General features: G+C 46.8%; 1 protein-coding gene across 4 annotated transcripts in view; it reads left to right on the plus strand.

Moving 5' to 3' along the window:
• PAK3 (p21 (RAC1) activated kinase 3) overlaps positions 1-21,273 on the plus strand; it is a 105,014-nt gene that overhangs the window by 22,005 nt on the left and 61,736 nt on the right. The window contains exon 2 of one of the 4 annotated variants that reach the window (XM_072876607.1): positions 10,042-10,145. The exons of the other annotated variants lie outside the window; for them this stretch is intronic. The gene's annotated coding sequence lies outside the window, so the exon portion shown is untranslated. The remainder of the gene's footprint in view (positions 1-10,041; positions 10,146-21,273) is intronic. 4 annotated transcript variants of the gene reach the window in all.

Genomic DNA, 21,273 nt, shown 5'->3' on the forward strand with positions numbered 1-21,273 from the left:
GATTGACCCCTTTAAAAACGCCTGCCAAGTTTTTCCCGAAATCCGTTCAGGGAAGGGTGGTCTCTCCCCTGCACATGCATGGTGGTGCCTGATGCCACACTGGAGCTGGTCCCTGTGCTGGGTTGTCCCTTTGTCCCAGACTTGTACACCAGCCAGCCGAGGAAGTGCTCCAGCGTGATGTCTGGCTGCTTCAGGCTTCCCTCCTCCGGTGGGGGATGCACTCAGCACGGGTGCCCCCTTTTTGATCATTCAGACAGTTTTCAGATCCAGTTTTCAGCGGTGCCAGAAATGAACCCTGCTTGAAATAGAGTGATGTATTTAATGTAGAAGGTTGAGGGAATTCAGACAGGAAAAGCCGTGGCTTCAAAGCGAGCAACATCTGAAAGAGATTGTGGGCCTGAGCTGGAAAGAGCGGACTTGCAACCCCGAGGGGTGTCGAGGGGTTGGGTTTTGTCTCTCCCCGCGTGGCTCCATTTGCTGGGGTGGGCACAACGTGCGTTGGGAGTGAACAACCTGGTTGTCTGTGCGGAGAGTTTGGCAGACGCCCCTGAAAGCTTCGTTCCCCTCATCTCCCTGATGCCCCACCTGCCCGGATGCGACGCCCTGCAAAGATTGAGGGAGAGGGGAGTCCACTTTTTGTTTTCCTTCTGGGCACGGTCGGCGATGACGTTTGGCACAGGGAGCCAGGAGGCTGGAGACCGAAGCGGGCTCTGCTGAGCGAGTTTCGGGCTGACATGAATCACCCCAGAGTGAGGAGGAGGACGGGCTGTCGGGAGGGCCGGGGGAGGCTGCAGGGCCAGAGCCAGGCTGCTACCTGCCTGCCTGAGGGGGAGAGGGAAGGAAATGCTGCGGCCGGAGGGGATGATGAGATGAGATCTTCTTCCCTGGCTCCTCCTCTTGTGTGAATCCACCTTCTCCGTGGCTGTCAGGCGGGGAGGAGGGAGCCCGGGCACAGCTACGAGGGGGCAGGAGGAGGCCGCTGTGCCGGGGGCCCTGAGGGGCAGCGGGGCCAGCCGGGACCCCGGAGAGGATGTGGCTGCTGCAGATGGAGGGCAGGAAGGGGGAGCGCAGCGGGAGAATGGGGGCGAGAACGTAGCCCCGGCCAGGGCAGCTGGCAGCAGGAGGGTGTGCCGGAGGGGACCGCGGTGTCCCCCAAGCAGGAGTTGGTGCAGGGCCTGCTGGCAGGGCGCAGGCCATCCGCGCAGAAGTGGCACTGGGGATTTTCAAGCACCTTTGCCCCGTCTCTTGTGGAAGTGGGGCACGTGGCTGCAGAGGAGCCTCAGGCTTCCAGGAAAGGTGTTCAGTCACAGGTTACCCAACGGTGTGAGCAGGAAACAAAGTAAATCGGGAATCGGGGATAATTGGTTTTAGGCCTGGGACATCGGCTGGTGGGTTGTTCAAGGCTGGGGAGTGAAGGTTGCCATGACGGCTTATGTACGTGGAGGGCAAGGATTGCCCTGAGCCTGGGTTTTCTGCGGTGAGCACAAGGTTGGCGAGGGACAGCGATGCTTGTGGCTGCATTGGTTGGAGCTGCCTTCCTTGAGCGTGGGACTGGGCAGAGGACCTGGTGGCAGGCACGGTGCGAGGGGCTGGGTTTGGGGGGTGGCTGGCTTCGTGGGTGGGGGGCTGCAGGCAGCTGCCTCTGGGCTGCAGAGGAGTTCATGCTCTGAACCGAGACCTGCATGGATGGCATTTCTTCACTGAGTGACTCTGGATAACTAAAAGTAAGTCTCGGTAGCTCCTGCGAGCCCTGAGCTCCTGTTACAGGATTAAGTTTCCAGCCTCGTAGGCCACCGCTTGCAGCAGCAACAGCTCAGGAGGCAGCTGTGGCAGCAGCGCCGCAGGAGGCAATACCCAGGGTGAGCTGCTTCGGTTGTCACAGGTCCTGTACTCGCGCCTCCTTCACCTCAGGGCTTTAGCATGAGCATGCCAGCTTCTTGTAGGGAATGTCCGACAAGGGGTTTGTGCCCTCTAAACTAACAAGTCCAATGAGACTGTGTAGGGGGGTCCCGCAGAAGTTGGAGTGCGTTTTGCTGTTGAGTACAGTGAAGAGGACTTTATCTCTCCAAGTAGACCATTCACTGGGCAATTTCTCTGTGAGGATCTGACCAAAACTCAGTATTTAAAAGTGCGTGGCAGTTGGAGGCCAAATTATCCTGTGTGTCCTGAGCCAGCTCACAAGGTCTGGAAAAACAGAGTTGGCACAAGAGGTCGTCTTCCTCCACCCACCGTATTTCTTTGCAACTTTTGTGCATACGGTTACAGGGATAGGTGAGACAAATTCAGCTCGGCAACATATTGTTCGCCATAACAAGCCCAGCTCCTGTGTTAGCCATCTCCTGGCCTGGCAGTACTTGGTCCTAGAGGGGAGCTGGTTTGTGGCGATAGTCCCATTTCAGTTCCTGTTCCCTCTGCCTAGAAGCTTTCTCCCCTTTTTCTTTTAATACTTTAATTATGACTGTGGATCCAAGTGTTCCTGGAGCTGCCAGGGATCAGAAACATCTGAAAGACCTCCAGCTTCCAGGCTCTGCCTTCAGCTTCTCCTTCATTTTAGCTATGTCTGCACAGAACTGGTCACAGGGGAGATGTTGCCAGATTTGGATTCGGCTTCTGCTCTGGTTGAACTCCCTGTGACTTTGGGACATTAACACTGCTGCCAGTTTGTGCCTAGCTGGTTTGAGTACTGATTTCTGTTCCTTGCTGTGCTACACAGTGGGCAGGTGGGAGCCCACTGTGATCTTCCTCTTTTATTACCTGCCTTAGATCCTGCAAGAGGTGCTTGAAGCTTTTCTCCCAGGAACTTAATGGGCAGGGGGAGAAGAGTGAGTGGGTGGGGAGGGCAGCAACAGGAAGAGGGGAGAGAAACATGAATTAACTTTCATCTGCAGAAATAAACCTTTCTACTCACCAATACTATTTTGTGTTTAGCTAGCATTTTCCCCCTGCAGCTCTGTTTTGCTTTTTACCTTTCAGACTCAAATAGTCGAGCTTACATATCTTCTGTTTCTTCTATGTTTACTTTGATTTGCCTGATACTTGAAGAATGGCATTAGGCTGAGTGGTAGTTGGTAGGTCTCATTGGGCCTGGGTCAGCACAGGTGGAGATGCTGACGTGAATGTCTTGTCTCAGACCTGCTGTCGCTGATGTGTCTCCTGCTCCTAGCAGTAAATCTATAATGGAAAAATACGACAAAACTATCTGTGGTTTGCTAGTGGCTTGTCTCGGTGCTTTGTGTTTTGGAGATCTTTTCCAGGTGAATGTCAGCAGCCGTGGCTTGTGTGCAGCTGACAGCAAATGTAGGGTGTGCCCTGGGGACAGCAAAGGGACTTTTCATTTTGCGTGTTTAATTGGACAGGTGCAGCTTAGCTCTGGCAGTGCCCTCTGTATGAGTTGGCCTGCTGGGTTTCCTGAGACAGGAGACTGGGCTGCAAGGTGGCCCTGACCTCCTCAGCCAAGTGGAGTGGGACATGGCAGGTGGGTACCCCTTGCTCTGGGCAAGCAGCATGGCAGCCACCCAGTCAGTCCCACTGGCTGTCATCCAAGAAGCCTATGGTCTCGTTGATGCGGTCTCGTGTCCCCAGCTACTGGAGCTCTTGACCCCAGGAAGCCCTGGGCGGGAGACAGGCAGACCTACAAGTGCTCTAGGCCTTCTGGCTCCTGGGTTGGGAGGATCTTCTTGTCAGCATATGCCACCAGCCCTACCTGCAAGTCTGGCTCTCGGAGCACTGGGCTAGGTGCACCTCTGGGTACTCCGATGTCCAGTCTTGTATCTTCCCTTCTAGAGGCAGACTTAGAAATCATGTCCCTCTTAAAACAGGGGCATGTCTTGCTCAGCTGAGAAAGCTCTGCCATGAATGTTGCTTAGCATGAGCAGATGTTACCTGTTGGTTTGTCTTGCTCTAATGGCTTATCATCATGACTGTGTGCATTAAGTATTCAAGGGTCAAATAGTGTTGCTATATATTCGATGGGCTCATTTCCCAACATTATTTTTTATTGTCAATCGCTTATCTAGTAGCGTATTGACAGATGCAACTGACTCTTGACTGATCCAGGGCAAAGCACTTCTTTGCCCTGGAGTCTTTGCTGTCAGCTACGCAGTTTGAACAGTTTGCACTGCTTCCATGTGACAGTGCTGGTGTTGGGGCTCTCTGTGTAGTACAGGTGCAGGACAATCCAATACAGCACAGTATAACGCTTGCAAAGATGGGAAATGGCAAAGTTAAGGTTGGATACACCTCCTTTACTCTGTCTGCTCTGGTCGTGTGTACTTTTTTATTGCCATCAGAAATGAATTAAGGCAATTTGGATCCCAAAACATGTGTTCAGGGAATCTTTGGAAAAGTTTTACATATTTCTTCATAATCCTAAGGGCAGAAGTGTGCTTTCTCAGAGAAATGGAAACAAAGGTTCTGATATGACCCCTTGACTTCTGAAAGTGATACCTTGCACGTGGGCCAGTGATAGCTGTGCTTTGATCCAGCTTGCTGCACACGCATGTGCTTGGCTTTCCCACAAGACAATGTACTGCCATGTCATTTTTGTCCAGCCTTAGATCCCCTATAAGCCTGAAGCAAACTGCCATTTCAACGTCGCAGTACAGCACAGACTCCAGAGCCGGACCATTCTCATTTTCTTTCTAATCTTCAAGTGTTGAAAATGCTCTGGCACCTTAGCAGGCTCACCTTTGCAGGGTGTGTGCACAGTCGGCTGCACGTGACTAGGGGGGTAGTAAAACATTTTCTTGTCATGTCACCTGAGCGTGCTCGTTTCTCCAGACAGTGCTGTTGAAGGGGCAGGACCTGTGTGGCCCCCCAGTCCCTGTCCCTTTGCTGGCATGAATAAAGTGCTGTTTGCTTTATTTGGCAAGGGCACTGGAAAGTACTTCTGTGTGTGTCTCAAGGGGAGTGAAAGGCCTAATGTTTTCCATTTTCTGTCTCCTGCTTCTCTATTCCCTATCGTGAAGGAGAAAATCCTCTGGATCAGAAATTTTCCACTTGCTTCCCTGCAGAGAATTTTGATTCAACCTGCAGTGCCCAGATGCCAGCTCATATTCATCAGGTGCACCCAGCCACTCCCCAGATGAAACATGGGGCTGCTGGTGCATGGTAAACCTGAGAGGGAAGAAGGGAAGTCACACAATTAAAAGCCTGGGCATTTGCTAAAACTGTTTTTAATGTCTCCTGCCCTCACAGGCAGAAGATTGTGGACTTGGATTTGGGATGGTCTTGAAGCGTCACCAGAAGAGCTGTCAAATGTGTGCATGCAGAAATGGAGGCTTGGAAAATGCCTTAAATTGTCATTCCACTCTGCACAACACAGATTGTCATGCTTTGAGCTCAGGTTTGTTTGTATCAGGGACAGACATTGATACCACAGCTCCTATCGGGGTATGAATATTTCAACAACTGAAACGATGCCTGCCTGCTCCAGAAAAGAGCTGCTTACATCCTCGTTTGATCTTTTTAGCGAGCCTAGCCAGCTCAGGTTGGCATCCGGGTTAGTTATTTTCTATAGATATGGTCTCTGTTAGCTGTGCTGTGCTATGACTCTCCTCTCTTCATTCCAGAGGCTCTGGGAACTCAGGTTGGGAAGAGGTGAGATTTCTAGCAAGAAAAAAAGACTAAAGCAGCCAGAATTTGCTCCCTGTTTTGTTTCTTTTTGAGGAGGCACCTTGCACTTCATAGGAAGCATGGACCAGAAGGAGGTGGGGTAATACTTGGAAGTATTTAGAGCGGCAATCTGTGGAGACAGTCTTCTATTTGCATTTCTGCCCCACATCCTGCACCACGCCTTCTCTCCATGCTCTTGTTCTCTCTCCTCTTCTTCTTGCACTAGGGGAATGCAGAATCTTCCTCTCTGGTGGCATTGATGAATAATATTAAGCACTTCAGAAGGAATAAGCTGAGAGTGGAGCCTTATTCTTTTCTGCAGTATGTTGACGGTTCACGCAGAGAGACTGTGTCCTGGACCCTTCTTTTCGAAAGCTATAGTGATACTGAAACACTGGAACTCCTGGTACCATTGTGTGTTTCCGAAGTAAAATGTCTCCAAAGCATCTAATTAGGGAGCAGTTCCTACAGCCACGATCCATAATGCAGACAGTGAGAGCTTTTGAGCAACTTATTCTTCAGGGCATGCCCTGTCTTCTCCTGTGGTCTGTAGAGCACTCGACACTCAGGGTGAATGCCAGGCTTCTTTATGTAATAAGGTGCGCTGGTTTTGGCTCGGGTAGAGTTAATTTTCTTTGTAGTAGCTAGTGTGGGGCCATGGTTTGGATTTGTGCTGGAAACAGTGTTGATAACACAGGGATGTTTTCGTTACTGCTGAGCAGTGCTTACACTGAGTCAAGGCCTTTTCTGCCTCTCACCCCACCCACCAGCGAGGAGGCTGGGGGGGCACAAGGAGTTGGGAGGGGACACGGCTGGGACAGCTGACCCCAGCTGACCAAAGGGATATTCCATACCATATGGCGTCATGCTCAGCATAGAAAGCTGGGGGAAGAAGAAGGAAGAGGGGACGTTCGCAATGATGGCATTTGTCTTCCCAAGTCACCATTACACGTGATGGAGCCCTGCCTTCCTGGAGATGGCTGAACCCCTGCCTGCCCGTGGGAAGGAGTGAATGGATTCCTTCTTTTGTTTTGCTTGTGTTCACGGCTCTTGCTTTACCTGTTAAACTGTCTTTATCTCAACCCATGAGTTTTCTCCCTTTTACTCTTCCGATTCTCTCCCCCATCCCACTGGGGGGGAGTGTGCAAGCGGCTGGGGGGGGCTTGGTTGCCAGCTGAGGTTAAACCATGACATAAGGAAAAGCAATAGGAATCTGGGTATGAGGTAGTTTTCCAGTTCAAAGTCCTTGGTGTGGTAAGATCTCTCTTCTCTTACTTAATGAGCCACAGCATGTGAATTGAAGTTTCCAGGCCCACAGATGATGCAAGAGGTCAGTTACCTGATTCTTGAGTATTTCTTTAGGGCTGTATTTCATGGTGTTTGCATTGCTGATCCCAGCAGAATGGCAGAGCTTGGCCTCATGGGTACGGCTGAACATGTGTGATCCTCTGTTTGAGGAATACATCTATTGGAGTGGTAATCCTGAGTATAATTGCTTGTGTACCAGAACAGAAATTATACATTGAGAGTTACAGCTGTGTATGGACCCCAGGAAGCAGTCTGGTAAACAAAATCCCAAAGTCAACCCACAGTAGGACTTACTTTTGGGCGAGGAGAGGAAAAAATTGTGCTCTTGCATATTCCCACAAGCCTCTAAAGCATAAGTTCTCATTAGCCTGATGGCTTTTGTTGGTGAGGTCATTAGGCAAAAGATGCTTTGCACTGGTCTGTCCTGCAGCGTTCGTGAGATACTACGTTGTCATCTGTGGAGCTGGCCGTGTCTGACTGCCAGTCCCCCTTGCCACAGGAGGGACGGCTCAGGCTGGCCCAGGCTCCCTCTCAGTGTGCTCACTTGATTTTTGGATGTTGGTGCCAGAGAGCAGTGAGCAGTGGGTGCATGCTTCAAGTATTTTTCTGCACTCCGAGGATCTCAAAACATATTTTCTGTGAAAACTGTTTTAAAGGTTTACAGTAAATGGCTAAAAGTCAGGCTTGGAGAAAAAGCAGAGATGTGCTAAGGCAGGGTCTGACTGCTCTGGGGGGGCTGGGTGCATGTTGACTTGTGTCAGACACACTGGAAACAAGTTTGACTGGAAAGTCAAATGTCCGAGGTCATCAGTAGCGTGCTGGTGGAGCAATGGAAGATACCAGTTAGAAGCAAACACGATTGAATTTTTGTGTCCTGAGCTCACTGTGGGGAACAGTGGTGTTGGTGTGGCCAGGGACCTTGCAAACCTAAGCCAGTAGGTGCCTAAATAACAGAATTTGGGTCCTTGGCAACTAATGCAGACAATTTATGGTGGAACATTACTTCATGTGTCCTTTTTCAAAGCGGACCTGTGGTGCTTCCATCCGGCAGTGCTAGGGAGAGAAGAACCCCAGCACCCTGGGGCTGCAAGGCTCGTTTGAAACATATACACTGAAGGAGGGACAGGTTGGATGAAGGATTGCTACTTGTGACGTATTAGGTGTTAAATGCATCCCATACAAGGACCTTGTGAAAGGATCTGGCTTCAGGATGTGCTTGCGCATCGCAGAAATGTTCTGTTTTGTGACTGTTTTGAGCAAAAAGACAAGGCCCCGCCACCCCCTGCTCAGCCACCATTGCAGGCTGGTTGCTGAGCCGAGTGTTGTAAGGTAGCCATTACACATTGCACAGGTGGCCACATAACGCAGCGGGATTTATAACTGAAGATGTAGGGACTCTCTGGGGAGTGGGGATTTAAAGGCTTTTTAGACACTTCGCATTGCATTTCACTTGTATGTGTTTGGGAGGGGTGTCCTTATATGCGTATATATGCAAACGTACTTTGAGTTGCTGTGTGTTTTGTCTGAATTTAGAAAAGGAGTGATTTGGAGAAAGAATCCTCCAGGAAATGTTGTTTTTGCAAGCACGGGCCTCTTGACTGTGATTTGGGGGGGAGGAAGGAGTGGGAATGAGGGGGAGGTTCACTGAGGTTTTCTTCTTTTCTTGTAGCGTTTTGGGAAAACTCCAGCCAAGGCCCACATACAGTCAAATGAATCAGCCTCCCTTCTTGCCATAAGTAATTGGCAGTTCTAGCTGCAATGCAGTTTTGATGTATGGCTAATACACTTTTTCTTGGTTAATTGAGGAGAAACACTGCAGTAGATGCATGATGTTGAGTTGGCCTTTGTATGGAGTCTTTAAGCTAGTAGGGAGATATTGTAGGTTTCTTCTTGAGGGGTTGGAATTTGCTGCAAATTATATTCCATACTCTAGTCTGAAGGCTGTCGTTGCTGTTCATCTGCTATAGAAAATACATTTCTTGTGGCATACAAGTGTAGAGGGCACTGTAAGCTGGCACATGGCACTGTTGCTCAGTGCAGGGTTTCCTTGGAAGAGTCTCATTTTTATAACAACTTCAACAGAATATTCATATTCTTAGATGAGTGACTGTTCCCGTGCTGACAAATAAAGCATTTTGGCCTTCTCATATTCCTGTAACAAAATGAAATTCACTTGTTTTCTAAAGCATCTGGTGCCAATTCAGACTCAGAGCTTTCTGTGTCTGCTGTAGGATTTCCACTGGGCTCGGAAAACTTACCAGACAAGCTCAGCATTCACTGCTGGAAGTATCTGGAGTAACTGGAGGGCTTTCTTGTCCTGGAAACAGGACATGTATCAGTTGCCCTTGGCAGGCTAAGACTTGCCAAATGTCTTTTATTTCCTGTTGGAAGCCTAGTTTTACATGGAAGGACTATATTACTTTCACAACTGTAGTATCTGTTAGTAAATATCGGCTTTAATAACATACACTTCACTTTAGCAGAATAACAACAGTGAGGGATGAATGTCGAGCAGTGAAATAAGTGTGCTGTACTGGGGCACTAACATCAGTGTTCTTTTACAGTGTTTTAAATGGTAAATATCATACCTATTATTTTCATAGCATTTGAAAATTCATTAGAAACAAGTCTCTTTGAGGAACGTGTAGTCATAAATGTGATTAACTCAGCCTTGGAGTTTTAGTCATGGCCAAGGCTTCACTAAATGCTGTCGAAACAGAGAAAACAAGCCTGGCCTTGAGTTATTCTTTCATGGGATTGCTTCATATACAGGCAGCATGTGGCCTTCCTGCCTCCAGTTGTTCTGTGGGGGAAGAAAACATTCAAAGAAAGTACAAACGTAAAGTCTTCACAGGGGGCAAATAAAATGGTTGGCTCTGTAGCATTTTGTACCTGAAATGAAACACAAAAGTGGCTATTTTTGCCCTGTACCTTCGTAGGGGGCGGAGGGGACTCTTGGATGTTTGAAGATGCAAACAGATAGAAAGCAGAATGGCATCTCCTTTCCGTGCATACTCAGCTGAACAACACTTCTGCTTGTTTGGTTCAATGTGTTATGTGTATCTGGAGAGAGATTATATCCAGGCCAGTTGGGCTGAAGTTTGCTCTTTCTCTCTCCAGTTCACTGGACAAGTGTTTTACGTTTTCTTCAGCATAACTTTAAACGGACATTGTTTTACCCTGTTCTGGAAAGGAGCTGGTATTTCTACAACTCACGCTGTCATGTAAGTAACCTTTTTCTTTTCTGAACAAGGTCATTACATCATGATGCAGTAATCCTCTGTCTGTGGGATAAACCATCCTTTCTGTCTCTGTCTACTGCTCTTATCTGTGTTTGTTCTTTCTTAAGGTGCGCGCGGGGGGAGGAGAAATGAGGGAAGAGCAAAAGTTTTGATTCTGGCCTGTTAAAACTATGTTTAGAGAGAATAATGCATGGGTTGCGAGATGCAAAGGGCTGTTGTCTCTCAGAGCTGTTGCTTTGATACTTTATCCACAAAGAGAAGCTCCAGAGTCTCAAGTCAGAAGAGCCTGGGGATGAAATTACACCTTTGCCAGGCTCTGACAGGTTAAACTTTACGGAAATGCAGGTAGCAAATTATCCACAGACTGAATTGCAAAGGAGGGCTTTAAAATGGGCTTTAAAAACCTGCTGGGGAGATTGAGTGGATAAAAATAGTTAGTTCTTGTATCCCTCTTTTTGTCTGTAGAGCTGAAAGCAACCTACAAAGGAAAGACAACGTCATTATCTTGGTCTCAGACCAGAGGAACCTGAGGGATGGAGCAATGCCAGTGTGGGTGGAACGGGTCAGCGTGGGAGCCAGCAGCAGGACCTAGCCATCTTGCTGCCTGTCCCATTGCCTGGCCATTAGACCAAGTTGCTTCCCTGCTTATTGCAGTGTCTAATTTGTCCTGGTTGTGTCTGTGTACTTTTTCCCGAGTCAGTTTACACCACAATACATCATTCATGGTCAGCCTGGGGTGTGCCCAATGCAGTATGGTTCATAACTATTTTTGATTCATTTATAAAGGGATTAGGTGACATGGTTGCCTGGACAGCAGGGACTGTACTTGGTGACCCAGCGGGTCTCTCCCAGTCCTGTGTTCCTATGTAACCTGAGGTGATGCCATCTAAGCTGCATCAAGATGCCAGTGATGTAATTTTAAACTGTCTTGCCTGAGCGCCAGTGAAGTCAGGGAGGCTGCACATGTGTAAAATAGGAGTGGCTTTGATCCTGTCTATTTTGCCCAAATAGTAAGTAGAAGATAGGCAGGGTTTGATTCCAAATGAAACCAGTTAACTGAACAGAGAAAGTAGAGCAGATGTATTAGTGGTTGATTCCATCTTTCACCTGCTCCAGGAGGAAATAGCCTGTTGTATTTTACTGTGCAGCTCCGAGGTCTGTTGCAGATTAAGACAAATAACTAAGTTGAGTCATCAGGTTCTAGTGTCTCAACAAACTACTTAGAAAGATGTCAGGCCCTCACTGTGGGTGGATGTTAAAGTGGCAGAGCTATCAGAGAAACACATCTAGAATCACATGAAGACTTCACTGTTACCGTCATGCCATACTTTATAGCTGTTCAGAGAATTGCAGTGATAGAACACGTGTCCTCCAAGCTGGAACTGATAGACTCCCATAGCTGTCAGCAGGACAGGACTATGATGGACACCTTGCGCGGCATGCTGGCATGGGTACGGTTCTGCACTCACATGCCTTTACAGCTATCAAAACAGACACGTGCATCAAGTTGCATGAACTGCAAGCAGAGGAGCTCAGATTGGGCTGTGCCCATCTGGGGAGACTTAGCCGTGGCTGAACAGTCCCTGTTCTGGTCAAAAGGGACACCAGTAACAACCACTATATCCTCATGATAATATTTCTATGCTTTGTCCTTGTCCCTAGTTTATTATATCCCAAAATCCAGGAGTCTTCTCAGAGATTGCATTGCTGACAGCATCTTCATCCATGTTTCAGCTGTGCTGCTTCTGCTGAGAACAGACTCTATGTAGTTTGGTCCAATGTCAGAGTGTTTTAATGGAGGGGGGGAGATTTCTAAATTAGATTAATTCATTATGGTCTTTTATAATTGCCTGTTACTAGAAAAGTTCTAGCAAATGAGTTTGTATTACTTCATTTGCATTATTGGTTTGCTTCTGTTTAATTCTGTCAGAATCTTTGGACCTGGGTTCCAAGGGGATGACCGTGTTGTAGGAAAAACATGGTCACAGCAGAACTTCCCAGCCATTAGTTATGATAGCTTTGACTTTTCTACCAGGCTAAATTTCAGAGCAACATTGATTTTTATTTCTTTGTGTAACTTGTGATTTGCTGAGTTATAGCTGACAGCAGCTTTTCCTTGTCCTTAAGGGGTCATTCTGCATATGTATGTGCATTTGAAAAATGCAGAAACACATCTTAAAAATAAAGTACTCTAAACATGCTTAGCTGAATGTAATACCTTTCCCTTTGCACTTAGTTTTAAAGCCAAATGTCATAAAAACAACTTTCAGTGCTTTGATGTGGGCTCATAATTTTCTCATTGATGCTATTAATATTGCATGCCCACTTGCTCCACGGTGGGTGTCAACGCTTGCTAACAGCAGCCATCTGTGAGAAAGGAGCTGCTTCCTGGCATGGAGTAAAATTTAGGCCAGCTGTGGATGCTGGAACCACATCTTAGAGACTGTCCCTCTGGGCTCTCCCTTCCCTGTGCTTTGCCTGAGACTCTGCACTGAGCAGACTTTCTGGTACCCAGGATCCCACAGCCTGTGGAGCTGCATTTCTGTATTAATGCCTGTGCCTCACACTCTGAAGGCAGAAGGTAGGGCCTGAATTATTACTGCATTGGGCTCATGCCATTGTCATTCCAGAAAGCTGATATCCCTCAACTCAAGGGACTTGCCCATTTCAATCCATTTAACTGTGAAGTAGTTACCAGCAAATGATGCTCATGTTCAGTTTGGGCAATACTTGAAAGTTGACGTCTCTCCCTGCACCCTTTCAGCACAAGTGGTGTTTTATGGGTCCAGTGAAACAAGTGAAAATGCAAGTGCAACTCCGGCCTGATAGTTTGGGGGAAGCCGGTTTTCCTGTATTTTTTCCTGTGATGTTGGAAAAATCTTACTGCTCTGCCCTTTAGCTTTAATTCCTGGAAATATAAACAAGTTAGAATTGAGAGAGCAGGTGAAAACAAACAAACTCCAAGCAGCATCCCAGGTAAGTCTTCCATATAGAAGATGTGTGTTCTGCCACAAGTTGAATTGTTTTGCAGTCAGGCTTCTGGGATGAGAATGGATTTACAAACCTGTGTCAGAGCTCAGTGGTGAGATTACTTTCAGCAAAAAATAATCTGTCAGTACTGTTCTCTTAGTCTGCGTTAACTATATCACAAGGGGTTTCATGACACACCTGCTATCCCAGAGGCCAGTCCTTATGAAAAATAATGGCCTTTGGCCAAATCCTGCCTCCAGTTATGTGGTCTGACCTCATGTTTTCATTTAATTTACAGAATTGAGGTTTATAAAATAGCTGTGTTTCATAACTGCATCAGTTCTCATCTTGATATGACACCTAAATAGCAGTTGCAATAGGAACATGGTCTCAAGACTTCTGCTGTTTTCCAGCATGTGTTCATCCTTTCTATAGCTCCCTTTCAAAGTCCTTCCCCTCTCACAAGATTTCCTTCCCCAAACAGAGTTCTTGGGACAGACATTTTGCAGATGGCTTCAGGCGTAGGCCAGTCACTCAAAAAAGGACTTTCTGCCCTGCAGGTCCTTCCTTATAGACAGGGAAAAGAATGCATGGTTTTGTTGTCCAAGCAGCCTTCAGAAGAATGGAAACTTGTTTCTTTGAGGGCAAAAAAACCTTCTGCAAAGACTTAGGAAGTGATTCATCTCCATTTACACAGTCTGCAATATCAGCTTGTCAGAGTGGGATCATATGTTGCACTTTGTGGTATAATGCCCCGAATGTGAATCAGATCAAGGCACTCTTACAGCTTGCAGCAGCCAAAGTTATATTAGTGCTGATGATAATTGCTAAAAGAGTATAATGTCTACGCAGATAATCATGACTGAGTTCTATCAGTAACACTGAACACTCACCTTCTGATAAAGACCCCAGCTTTCAACTGTTGTGCAACTTTGCTGACCTGGGAATGGTACTAGCCCAGAAAACTGGCACAGAATCTGCATTAGTGGCCGGTCACATACTGGCCACATGTAAATGTTGTGTGGGATCGGAAGACAGATCAGGTTAGAACTGGGTTTATGCTTTTCTTCCTCAAACGTCTCTGTCACAGAAATCACTGGAACTAGTCAAAGGCAAAGGGGCAGAGAAACTTCCCTCTTCAGCTCACAAGTCATCAGAGATTTGTATTATCTGATATGAATCCTGTTTCAGACTTAAAGGAATGCAGTCCCAGATCCTTCAGCAGCTCCCAGTTTTTCCATTGCAAATGCCAGAACTGCTGTTTAACCCCCACTGTGGTGATCTCTGGGGAGAGGCCAGGGCCCAAATGGGCTGTAGAAGCACCAGTAGCTGTCTCGGTCATATAGGTGGGTTCTTGATATTGAAGATGTTAACTTTGGCCAGGTCCCGAAGGTAATGTGCAGGAATATGTGCTCGATAAGTCTAAGTAACTCCTGCTTGGCAGATGAGTAGAAGTATTTGCTTTCCACATGGATGGTGAGACATATGCAACCAGAGCTGGATTCTCATGGGAGCGGAGCATTGCCTTCTGTGCGCACCTGAAACAGGCAGTAATTTCTGTGCTGTATTACTGAATCCCATCATATTCTTTGAAAGCGAATGAGTCGAGTTTTGGTCGTGGTTGGCAAGAAATTTATGGATAAGATGTTCAGTACAGGAACTGTGTTTCAACAAAGTCCAGGGAGTAAATGCAGGAATGGTATGGATTCAGGTGGAGGCCTTGCATGAGGAGCAAACGAGCTGTGCAGTCAGGTCTGGTAGTGTTTTCTGCTCAGGCTGGCATTGCTTTCTGAATGAAAATTGAGATGAGCTTTTTTTGCCAAAGAGAATGTGGAGGCTCTCTCTTTCATTGGTAGGTACTGTTTGTTGTCTCCTTCATAAAATCCTTGATGGAAGAAAGAATTCTTTATGGTGAAAAGTGCTCATGCCAAGTAAAACAACAAGAGGTGGTGGCTTGAAATAGAGTTGAATATTTCTAGGAGAAGCACGAAATGTATTCTCTTTTCAATGTGTACTTTAATGCTACATCTTAGATTTTCCTTGATAGCATTTCTAATCAGCAGGCCCTTATCCATTCTCTACCAGTATTAGTTGCAGCTTAATGACATATAATTATATTGGTTCTTTATCACTCAGCTGGCCAAGTCATTTATCTCTCGGAAGGAGGGATGGAGAGGAGAATTTATTGCCTCTCTGTCTCTTGATGTTCTGCAACACAAATGCATATTTTGCCAAAGCCTTGGGGAAGGTGCATTATCTGAAATTGCAGGTGATTGCACACCTAGAAATGGAGGTGTTGCATGCTGCCTGCACTGATAATCTAGCCGAGTCCTTTTAATATCATGTTGCCCTATATCCACAGAGTTTGGCAAAAAGGAGATTAGTGAGATAGCTGGATGATAAACAGTAATTTCTGATGTATGCATATACAGCACTCACATGCACATAAATTGGATTTTTGACAGCTGTTGCCAGCAAGTTATCAAAGCAGATTTTTTACTGAGGATAGATAGGTAAAGAGTAGAGGTAATTCACGGTGTAGTCTATCAGGAGCGGGTGGAAGGCCAGGAAGGGGCACCAGAACAACTGCAGTGTTCTCTTCCAGGGCATGAGGTGACACTGCAGCTCGAGGTATCCCCTCTAGCTTCTCCATGGAAGTCAGCGTGGGCCAGCCACTCACCAAGGCACTTGCTGCTGGGAGCAGGCTGTGTACTGGGCTGATGTGCCCGCTGGAAAAGCAAACTTGAGTGCATCTTTAAGAACTGCAAGCACAGCTTTGGCTGCAGAGTAGACGTTTCTTTGGTCTTTTGACTTACAAAGAAGTGAAGGTAATCCGTCCTGTCAGTCTGGGAGGAGGAAGTTCTGGGCTTGTCAGAAAAGTGGCAGTAGCTTAACTGATTCCGTTATAAATCACCTGCTTTGAGTGGCGTGGACACCCAGTGTAAACGTGCTTGTGAAAATTCCAGCCTTTGCTCTGATCCATTTTGTGCTGTTTGATTGTCAAATTAAGTAATACTGGCTGCTGAAACAGTTAGGCCCACTTTAAATGTGTTGACATTAAAGTTTAGATTGTAATAAATAGTTTTCTAAGGAGCGTCTGGCCACTGTCTTCCGTGTTGTCAGTCTGGGTGAAGAAGCTGAAGGGAAGGCTGATGAGTTCCAGTAGATCCAAGTCCTGGTGGTCCTCTCCTCCGCTCTGGTGGGAGTTACCGTTCTTGGAGCCAAGTTGCAAGACTGTGAGCCTCAGCCTTTGTCACTGTGGAGTTGGAAAGTTAGCCCAAATCCCTTCAGTGGCACTTTAGGTGAAGCCAGCAGATGCTACATCCAAATGGTTTAGTACAGACACATCTTCCTTTCTGCCAGCTTTTCTGGGTGAACAGTAGCTTTTGGCAGAAGGGTTTCTTCAGATAGTCTCACGGGACAGAGCGATGTCACATGGCTACATTTGCATGTTAAGAGCGTGTGGCCCTGTGCCCATCTCCAGAGCGCTCTCAAAAGGTTCTAGGCCAAGATCATCGTTCGCTTGTTATAACTCACATGCTGTGCTTGGAAGAACTGATTCATGTTGAGTCCAGCATCACAGATTCATAGGAAGGACAGGTCCAAGTTGCCTGTGGCATGTGTGTCAGAGACCCATGATAATAACAGGAATGACAGCAATACCTCACCTTCTACCTTTTCCAAGCACTCTCCAGCCATTAACTAATTAATAATCTGCACAGAATCCCTGGGAGGTGGCCAGCAGGTTGGTTCTTTGTTGGAGGGAGGTCGAGTGGAGATTCTAACATCCTTGGACTCTTGAGAGCTCAGCGCCTGATAGCCTGGTCACTGTGTGTACGCAGCACCACTCACAGGTAAGTGGAACCTGAGCTCTTTCCCTGTCATAGGGCCAGGTAGGAAATGGTTTTCTCTTCTATATCTCCCTGGCATTAAGACCTTTTAAAGCTTTTCTGAAAAAGAGTGGGAGCGGAAGAAATGCTATTAAGAAGTTTTCACAAAGAAGTGGAAAAACTCTTCCTGGGGAATCTGGATCCTCTGCCAGGATACCTGTCAGGCTGGTGCCTGTGTTGAACCTGGGTTTCCCACTCCTGTTAACAGCCCTAAGTCCACGCTTTCTTCAGCTGCTCTGAGGGAGCAAAAATGCTGGTCCCTCTCTGTTTCATCCAGAGACACGTCCTTCTGATGAAGCCTTCCAGAACTGTGGCATATTCCCATGAAAAGATTCTCTTTCAAGCCACTGACATATAACTTGCTGAAAAATTCATGACCAGCTCCAGTCAGAGACCTTGGCTCTCCCAGGAGCACAGCCTGTGCCTGTCGGATTGCAATGTGCCTGCAGGGAGGAAGAATCCTAAGTACAGGATCAGTCCCAGGTGACCAGGGATTTGTTACAGCATGATTGTAGCCACTGAGAAATGAGGGAATTGAGGCACACTGTAATTATGCAATTGGCCAGAATCACCATGGTAAGTCAGTTACGGAGCAGAAGAGAACATCAGATTCCTGGCACTTCCTCCTGTGCTCCTGCACAGGGAGGCAGGACGGGAAAAGCCCTTCTGATTTTTGGATTTGATTCGGATATTGAAGGCTGTATTTTTAAAAGATCTTAGCTCCCCTTGAGAACAGCGGAAATTATGGAGATGTCAACAGCAGAATTAATCAATTTTTTGAAAGAAATCAGCCACTAAGTGATGTAGCTGAAGGGGATTAGAGGCTGCAGACATGCAGAGGGGATGTGGTCAGTGCATCCAGCAGAAGAGTATTCAGTAAGTGATGTGACCAGGTACACCTGCCCCTGTAGCTGTAGGCGAGTGTTTGAATGTCAAAATATCAAGGTAAACATAGCAGAGGGTATGCACCTTTACAAGGACGAGACAAGCGTGTGGCAGGTAAGACTTAGTGCTGCAAACCACCTGATGGCTCAGGGCTAGAGGGATGATAAAGCTGACTTTCCATAGACCTTTATCTGGACGGGACTGTTCTGGATGGTGGATTGCTAACAAGTGCAGCAGCACGCTAGGGCAAAAGATGATTTTGCTGTCATTGTTTTCAACTGGCAATGATTGCTATTCTCTAGAGTACAGGAGATGCTTTGTACAGTTTAATTCAGAATATAGATTTGATACATGAGATGCTGTGTGTACAAGGGGCAGAATCTAGGAACTCCGGTTGTATTTCGTGGCTGGCAAGCTTACAACTGCTAGTGGTGAATGCTAGGTGGCAAGAGGGGGAGTTTGGGCTCTCGGGGTGTATATCAGGGACAGGTGGTAGCATGTTTGTTAATTTATCTCATTTTTACATCCATAGATTTATTAAGGCAATTTGGAGTGGTAATTTAATCTCTGTGCATGATTTCCTAATTTGTAAACTCTTTGCAGACTGGTGCCTGTGTTCTGGCTAGCTCAGGTAAGCTCTGTTCAGCTTCTGGTGCCGAGGGTGAGCTTTGTCTGGCACAGGCTGTGTGGTGTACAGCCTGCAGTGTCTGGCTTTAGTGCTTTTTCTCATTTAAGCTGAAAGGCTGAGTCTTTTGGCAGTGGAAAGCCCAGGATTCTGGCCCTGGCTCTGCAGACAAGTGTGTGATTTTTCTCATAAGAATTCACTGATCCTTCCAGAAGTGCTTTGAGATTATCAGTTAGGGATGGGTGTTACTGAAATTTACCTATACGGTGTCAAGGGGTTTAATTAATTGTAGCTGGTGAAGGATCTTGTAAACCTGAGATAAATGGCTCTTCAGATGCACAAAATGTTATCATTCTGTATAAATATTTTCTAGATAATGGAAGAAAAATACTTTAAAACACAGAAAGTAATACAGGAGCAAGATCTGTAAAGTGTTGTGTTTGTTTGGGAGCTGTTGCAGGCTGAATTGAATCTGAAGATAATGAAATAGCAATAAACCATGATGTGATGGCCCACATTTTCTAGTGGAGGCTCATTCAAGTGTGCACACCATTCTGTGTCGGCCCGAATTAGACTCGCAGGTCCCAAGATGAAACGGAGAAGCGTGCCCACTGGTACAGCAGGACTTTCATGTGCCTGGCCTGCAAAGAAAATGATACAGGGCTGCCCATTCTGAGCCACGGGCTTTGCCTTCACACTTTCTTTCTTCCCAGGGTTTGTGCATTTACTAGCTGGCATCTTGGCGTTTGGCCCCTGTGTGGCAGGCAGCCTGGTTTTCGGCGTGCTGAGCCTTAGAGATGCCCTTGACTTCACCGGGAGCAGAGGGAACTTAGTCCTTTGCAGGACTGGGCCAAGTGTGTCTGAGTCAGAGAAAGGGCAAGCAGCCAGGGCATTTTCCTCACAAAGGCAAGGAAGCTGAATTCATTTAGTTCTTAAAGCAGTGTTTAGCTCCTCAGATTGGAAGGGCCCATAGAAATCTGATACAGCATGACTGGAGTCTGTTCGGTGACTTCAGTGGGAATTGAATAAGACTCTAAATGTGTTGAAGTCTTCGCACTTTTAGCTGTAATGATGATGCTGATAAGCAGAATTGAATTAAAGATAATAGGGGAAAGAGCTGTCTTCCCCGTACTGTTATCTGGTTTCTCTTGATAGAAATGTCTGTATCTAGATTATTTTAGGTTTTGTTTTGTTTCCCCATGGTATCATACTCTCTTTAATAAATAATTTGTGGTTCTTTGTGACAATTTTCTTTACTCCTGAAGAGAGGAGATCCAGTTTCATATCCCTTCTGGCTTTGAGGTGTGTAGTTGCAAACAGCTTCTACCATCTCTTCTTAACATTTCCTCCTGTTTACAGTTGTGCCTGCACCTTGGGGAAAGTTTACTTAATGCAAGATAAATATTTTCTCTACACTGGTACCTGAAGGTTTTATTGTCTTATTTTGTTTCCGATGGCAAATAAGAGCTGTTTGACCTGCAAGAAATGATTAATTTTGCAAAGGAACCTTCATCTCTGAAACGTGGGAGGATGCTTTCATTCACGTATAGAGACTGAACAAACAGGACGGGTGGTCACTGCCTTTTTGTAGAGGCTGCTCTTAGGTTTCCCTCTGAAATTTATCACAAGGGGGGAAAAAATCCCTGAACATAGACACTAGTAGATCTTTGGCTAGTTTTCCACTGTAGCTTTCTCCTAGCCGAGGTCTGTGTATCTCACTGGTGGGGTGGATCTCTGAGCTGCCAAGCAGTGCTAGCAAAGACTGGGGTGTAAGCAGATTTTTTTGTTGTTGTTGTTGCTGTAACTTGTTTCACCTGGGACAGTGGCACTTTAATGAGAATGGCTGGCAATGGTGCATATTATCAACAGAAGTTCTGAGGACATTGCTGGCTGGTATATCATGACATGTAGTCTTGCAAAGAGGAGGTAGTATTTTTTTCTTGTGATCTGGCCCGTTAAGGAGCCAGTATTGCATTACTGTCTGCAGCACTCTGAAATTGCTTGGAATCTCCCATTAGAGTCAGGTAATAATTTGGTGTGTTAATCTGCTGTCTTCTCTTCCACTGAGACGTGCATATTGCATTCTGTAAAGTTTCCCTTTCTGTGTGTGTTTGCTGCCATTAGTGACCAACCGGGAAGTGCTGTACGTGGATGCCGTCTGAAGAACATGGGCAGTTATCCCTTGGATGTACTCCACGGGGTTGTTTTTGTGGTCCTTTCTCCTGGCTTGTGCCCCAGACAGTGCTGGTGAACTAGTAAGGTGCGGATGGAAATGTCACATTCCAGGGAGCGTAGCTGGTGGCTTCTTTTCTGTCTGAGCAAATGTACTTTGTGACCTGTTAGTCATCAGCTGGTAGATGGGATGGGTCACTGGCTTTCCATACTTGCTGTTCTTGGGTTTGCTTCTGAGGCATCTTGGTGTTGCTCTGAGCTGCTGCGTAGGACTGTGGTACCTCAGGACTGGGCAGGGAAAAGCCGACGTCTGCCTAAAGCTGTGAATTAGGGAGGAGCTGACAAAATCATGCTAGTAGCAGAGCAACTTCTTGTATACCAGCTCCTTTAGGTGGCTCAAGAGATAAGGATTGATCTAGGTCTCTAGTTCAGTAGCAGGCAGCCAGGGCTGTGCTACCTGTGTTCCCAGCTCCTGGCCGTGGCTGCCTCCAGCCTTGCCCCGCTTAGTGGAGACAGCAGGCCGATGAGCAGCCCTTCCAGCTGGGGTGGGACCCGTCTGGCTGTGCTC

The sequence above is a fragment of the Ciconia boyciana genome, chromosome 12 (genome assembly GCF_034638445.1).
Source record: "Ciconia boyciana chromosome 12, ASM3463844v1, whole genome shotgun sequence".
Classification (NCBI taxonomy): domain Eukaryota; kingdom Metazoa; phylum Chordata; class Aves; order Ciconiiformes; family Ciconiidae; genus Ciconia; species Ciconia boyciana.